We start from the raw sequence: 6,586 nt of genomic DNA, 5'->3' as shown, positions 1-6,586 counted from the left end.
ATACATATATATGTGTATGTTTAAATATGGATGTATATTGTAATATAAACACATATGCCACATAAATTGAAACAAGGTCATTATCAGAATATATGTGTGTGTGTGTCTACATATTTGTATATATTACAGTTTAAACACCAAATACATTGGAACAAGGTCATTATTAGCTTCTAAGTCTCTAGATCTTCATCTGTCACTGCCATCACTACCAGAGTTCCAGCTCCTGAGCCACCCTGTGCTTTCACATATCTGGGAATGTCCCCAGTTAAGAAAAGTTATTTCCTGCCTTTCAAGCTCCAGGCTTCTGCTACTCATTACAGGGAGACTGTACTTAGTTTCTTCTTACAGGGGGGTTTGTTTTATTTCTGTTTGTTCTACTTTCAATTCAGTGGTTATAAAATACCCTGACAGTAAGGAGAGAAGTGGTTTACTATAGCTGATAATTCTGTTACAGACTCATCACGTCAAGGACGTTGCAGTAGCAGGAACTTAAAACAGTTGGCCATATCACATCCACACTGAGGAGCAGGGAGACAAATGCATGCATTCTTAGCGCTCAGCTGCGACAGCCCCAAACCAGGGAATGGTGCTGCCCACTCTCAGCCTGTGTCTTCCTATATCTGTTTAGGTAGTCAAGGCACTGCCCCACAGATATACCCACAGGCCAACCTGATCTACACAGTCCCTCAGTGAGACCTGATTTCCTCTTCTTCCAGTGAACCACATGCATGGTTGATCATCATGTTGTTTGCTTAGGAGAATTTTCTTTTTCTTTTTTTTTTTTTTCAGAGCTGGGGACCGAACCCAGGGCGTTGCGGTTGCTAGGCAAGCGCTCTACCACTGAGCTAAATCCCCAACCCCTGCTTAGGAGAATTTTATCTCCCTTCTTCCTGTCTCACTTACATGACTAGCACTGCCTAGGGTGTGTGGAAGTTGAAGATGTTCTGCAGCTCTTCTAGCTTCCTGGTAAGGTTCATGTCATTGATAAGGTTCAAGAACCTGAATGGAGAATTGGAATGAGTTGTTCTGCGCCCAGTACTGCACCAGTTTCACCAAGTTCAGCCCATACGGTGCACAGAGGCATCTCAGGCCAAAATTAGACATGGCTAGCTTTTCTTATTACCCTGAAATTAGTCTTGAGTGCCCTTTAACTTTTGAAGATTGTCCACCATTAAAAGTGGTTTCCTCTCTCATTAATCTCACTAACTGGCTGCATTTGTTCTAAGTCTCTTCTCCTGGCCAGCACAAGATTGTTTTCCCCCGTGTAAGCAGGCTTCTGCTGAAGGACTTGTAGCTCTGATACGGCTTTGTTCAATGGCCACACTGCAAAACATCCTGAAAGCCGTATTTCCTCCTGGGTTTCCCAAACAAATGAGGGACTCCCTGGCCTTAGGTTCTTCTTTTGAAAAATCATAGTGAGGGTGACACAGGATACCAGACATAGCATATAAAAGACTCATAAAATATAACCTTTGGTGTTTTCTCTCTTTGTGAAGAATGCATGTATCATAGAGCATTAGAAACCCGAGACAAGAGGAGCCAGAATGCTCTGTTCCCCCTCACTCCGTAGGAATCAGTGCTTACTTCCTATCTTCCTTCTGTATGTTTTTAAAGGCATGTGTTTTCCTCCTGTGTGTTTCTCTGGTTCCTCATTCTTCATTTTCATTTAGCATTATTGATTGTTGTAATAGCCCCTGGCTGGGTAAGCTTCTGTCTACTTTTGTCTACTTCAAAGTCATCATCCTTTGACGATCTCTTGTTTTTGTCCACTCAAAATGTCTCTGATTTTTTTCTTCCTCCATTTGAAAACGTTATCAAAACTTTGTACTTGAGACCTGCAATCCCAGTGCTGAAGAGGCTAACTAAGTAAGATGGAAGGTTCACCATGAGTTGGAGGCCAGGCTGGGCTACCTAAAACATCCAAGTACACACTGGGCTTCACAGTGATTTTGAAGCAAGTCTGAAATTCTGCACAGTGAAACCCTTGGGCCTTAAAGGGGTAAAAAAGTCAATTTCTTAGGCCTTTGCTATATTAGAGATAATGATGATGGTTTTTGAAAGATCAATTTTATCATGAACTAACAAGTATACCATTTCTTTTCCTAAGTATCACTCTTCCCATGTGTAAATTTAAGAGTACAGAAGGATCAAAGGCAAAAGGTTCCTTCCTGTTCTAGCCACATTATGAAGTAGCCATTGTTGTGAAGACAGTTTGGCAAAGGACTACTTTTGTGTGTGTGAGTGTATGTGTGTGTGTGTGTGTGTGTGTGTGTGTGTGTGTGTGTGTGAATGAATGTGTGTGTGTGTGTGTATGTGAGTGTGTGAGTGTGTGTGTGTGTGTGTGTGTGTGTGTGAGTGTGTATTCTCCTCTGAATAAATGTACTTCTTCTAACAGTCTGTTTCTAGCAGGGTACATCCTGTCTTTGCCATTGGTGCTTGTACATGTCTGCTCTGTGGAGGATTTCATTCTCCAACCTGATTCATCCTGTTTAATGGGATTATTGGCAGCTGTGGGAATGCTTAGGTACCTAAGTCCTCTGAACGTTTGGGAGCTGTGATAATGGTTCACAGTGGTCTGGGGTTTATGATGCAAAGCTGAACCATACTATGCACTCTACAGCAGCAGCATGGATAACATGGAGGAACCCTCTCACATGGCTAGAGAACACTTCCTGAGCTTCTTAGGCATCTCCTTTCTTTTGAATTTTTAAAAAGATCCAATAACTGTGTACATCACCCCCAAAACTTCCAGATCCCACCACACTCAGATACCAATCAGTGCACAGGTGCAGTTTATCTGTTTGGCATTACAGTATGGAGAAAAAACAGCCGCAAAACTTCTGCATGAATGTGTACCTGAGTACAGCTGCCATATGTGCAAACATCTGTCCAAACGAGAGCAAAGTCTGGCTGCCCCAGCTTGTTCTCATTGGTATTTAATAGCTCGTCCAGCATCACTGTGTATGAATGTGTGCCAGATTGCTTGACATCTTAGCATAGCCATGGTGCCCTCTACCACGCATCTGTCATCCCAAGGTCAAGGAGCCATTAGGGAATGCTTTTTTAGGCTCGGCACATGTATAAAATGACACTGGCCAGCTGAGGCAGTAGAATCTTGTGTAAGAGTTTGTACATCCAATTCTTTATAGAGATAAAAAAGCAATTTGCAAATTCATTTGGAATAACAAATAACCCAGGATAGTGAAAACTATACTCAACAATAAAAGAACTTCTGAGGAAATCACCATTCCTGACTTCAAGCAGTATTTACAGAGCAATAGTCATAAAAACTGTATGGTATTGGCACAGAGACAGGCAGATAGGTAAGTGGAACAGAATTGAAGACCCAGAAATGAACCCACACACCTATGGTCACTTGACCTTTGACAAAGAAGCTAAAACCCTCCAGTGGAAAAAAGACAGGTTTTCAACAAATGGTGCTGGTTCAACTGGAGGTCAGCATGTAGAAGAATGTGAATGAATCGATCCATTATCCTCCCTGCAACAATCCCGTTCACTGGGAGTCCAACCTTGGCAGGGCCAAGCCTTACCCATGTTATAATTCCAGTTCCTATAATTTATAGTGGGTCTGGGGATGTGGATGAGTTCATACAGTGCTTGCCTAGCATGCATAGAGCCCTGGGTTTGATCTGAAGTATTATGGCATATCTGTATAACCCCAACACTCAGGAGGCAGGAGAATTAGAAGTTCAAGGTCAAGTTTGGCATGGACTTCCCTGAGTCCATTTGTTCTTTCTGAACAGTTTGCCTGTAGCTGAAGCATGGGTGTTTTCTTTACCCAATGGCTAGCTTGCCATAACTGAAGCAATTCCGTATGGAGGTCATTGATGCTTATCTTCTTCTTTGAAGTGGAATGGGGCACTGTCAGGAGCAGACCTGTCTGACAGTCAAAGTATCTTTTAATAGTGAAATAATTTTAAAGGCCATAATCCTTGGATATCTGAGGTACTTGAAGATTACATGCACATGTACATATATCTGTAGTGTATCTGAGTTGTCAAATATTGTTTATTCTTACTTAATTCTGGTCTCAATAACCTCAAAATCATTTTATTGTAATCAATTAAACAGTATGTAATATGAACATGAGTTTGGCTATTTAGCTATTAACTTGCATTATTTAATTATTTGAACAGTTTATAATAGCACCTATTAAAAGGATGGAATTAAACCTTGTATTTTTAAATTATTTGCATAGGCATAACACCTATACAAGAGTTGAACCATGCATATATCATGTTGTAACAAAATTAATCTTAAATATTTTATCAATATACAAAGACTTATACCAATAAAAGCTTTTAGAAAAGGAAGTTGTTGAAGGTTATCATTGACAAATACTGAATTTAAGGAGAGCCTGGGTAATTAAAAGCCTGGAAGTTTCTTGCAGAAAAATGTAGCTCCTCTCTGCCTTGGTGAGCTTTAGTAGCTCCCAGTGATCTCACTCACATGCCAATCCTCTCTATTGTCATTCTTGCTTTCTTCAACTTTCCAAACAATATAGATTTTAATTTTTTGTAGAGGCGTCAGACTCAGCCTTGGACTCAGGATCTGTGAGGTGTATTCTCCCAGTGAAACTTGTAGTGGGCAATGAATAAATGGGAATAAAATTGTTCTTGTTGCTATGTCAAAATATTTGATAAAGAACCTGAAAGAAGCATTCTTGCTTTTGTTTCTTTTTTGTTTGTTGGTTTGTTTGTTTTGGGTTTTGGGCTCTTGGGTTAAGAGACACATTCCATTTGAAAGAGAAGCTATGTCAGCTCTAGCTATAACATACTTGAGATGCTTGTCACATTATGTCCACAGTCTGGATTGAGAGAGTTCCCGTGATTTCGCCTCCAATGCTCTGTTGACTTCAACAGGTGGATTGACCCTCACAGACATACCCTGAGGTGTGTCTCCTTCGGGAGTTTACATCCCATCAAGAGGACAGGCAAGATTTAATAGCACAAAATGTTTCTTTTAAAATGGAACCTAGAGAATCAAACTGAACACCAGTTATGTGAAGTGCTTTTATCCTATCCGAGGGACATGCAATATAAATCTGGGAGACATGACCCTGGTTAAGAGTTCCAGAGAAGGCTCTTTGCTCCTCCCTGTTCCAAAGACAGCTGCATCTTCTCATGCCATGCCAGCCTTGTCCCATAGACAAAATGGTGAAAGTCGGTGTGAATGGATTTGGCTGTATTGGGCGCCTGGTTACCAGCTGCCTTCTCTGCATCTGGCAAAGTGGAGATTATTGTCATCAATGACCCCTTCATTGACCTCAACTACATGGTCTACATGTTCCAGTATGACTCTACCCATGACAAATTCAATGGCACAGTCAAGGCTGAGAATGGGAAGCTTGCCATCAACAGGAAGCCCATCACCATCTTCCAGGAGTGAGATCCCGCTAACATCAAATGGGGTGACACTGGTGCTGAGTATGTCGTGGAGTCTACTGGCATCTTCACCACCATGGAGAAGGGTGGGGCCAAAGGGTCATCATCTCCACCCCTTCAGCCGATGCCCCCATGTTTGTGATGGTTGTGAACCACAAGAAATATGACAACTTGCTCAAGATTGTCAGCAATGCATCCTGCACCACCAACTGCTTAGCCCCCCTGGCCAAGGTCATCCATGACAACTTTGGCATCGTGGAAGGGCTCATAACCACAGTCCATGCCATCACTGTCACTCAGAAGACTGTGGATGGCCCCTCTGGAAAGCTGTGGCGTGATGGCCGTGGGGCAGCCCAGAGCATCTTCCCTGCATCCACTGGTGCTGCCAAGGCTGTGAGCAAGGTCATCCCAGAGCTGAATGGAAAGCTCACTGGCATGGCCTTCTGTGTTCCTACCCTCAATGTATCTGTTGTGGATCTGACATGCTGCCTGGAGAAACCTGCCAAGTATGATGACATCAAGAAAGTGGTGAAGCAGGCATCTGAGGGCCCACTAAAGGGCATCCTGGGCTACACTGAGAATCAGGTTGTCTCCTGTGACTTCAACAACAACTACTCTTCCACCTTTGATGCTGGGGCTGGTATTGCTCTCAATGACAACTTTGTAAAGTTCATTTTTTGATATGACAATGAATATGGCTACAGCAACAGGATGGTGGACATCATGGCCTACATGGCCTCCAAGGAGTAAGAAACCCTGATGCACCCACCTGAGCCCAGCGAGGACACTGAGAGCAAGAGAGAGGCCCTCAGTTGCTGAGGAGTCCCCATCCCAATTCAGCCCCCAACACTGAGCATCTTCCTCACAGTTCCATCCCAGATCCCCTTAATTACAGGAGGTAGCCTAGGGTGCCCTCCCTACTCTCTTGAATACCATCAATAAAGTTTGCTCCACCCCCCTCCAGAAAAAAAATCCAGAGAAGTCCCAGAACATAGATGCTATTACCATTTTATAAAGAAGGTAAATGAAGATCCAAGAACTTACCCAAGGAAATATTTTGGATGTTGAAGAGCTAGCATCTGAAAACAGGTGAGAACTTAATTATGGTTCAATGAAAGATACAGTGTCCTCTCCATTTGAGGTGCATAGGTGATGAAAGAAAGGAAGGAAGGAAGGAAGGA

General features: G+C 42.6%; 1 pseudogene; it reads left to right on the top strand.

Annotated features, from left to right (window-relative positions):
- The first annotated feature begins 5,174 nt into the window (after window positions 1-5,174).
- Window positions 5,175-6,155, top strand: LOC116898058 (annotated as a pseudogene).
- The last annotated feature ends 431 nt before the right edge of the window (window positions 6,156-6,586 follow it).

Source organism: Rattus rattus, chromosome 4 (assembly GCF_011064425.1).
Source record: "Rattus rattus isolate New Zealand chromosome 4, Rrattus_CSIRO_v1, whole genome shotgun sequence".
NCBI lineage: Eukaryota > Metazoa > Chordata > Mammalia > Rodentia > Muridae > Rattus > Rattus rattus.
Note: the sequence above shows the minus strand (reverse complement) of the source record. Positions and strands in the feature narration are given on the sequence as shown.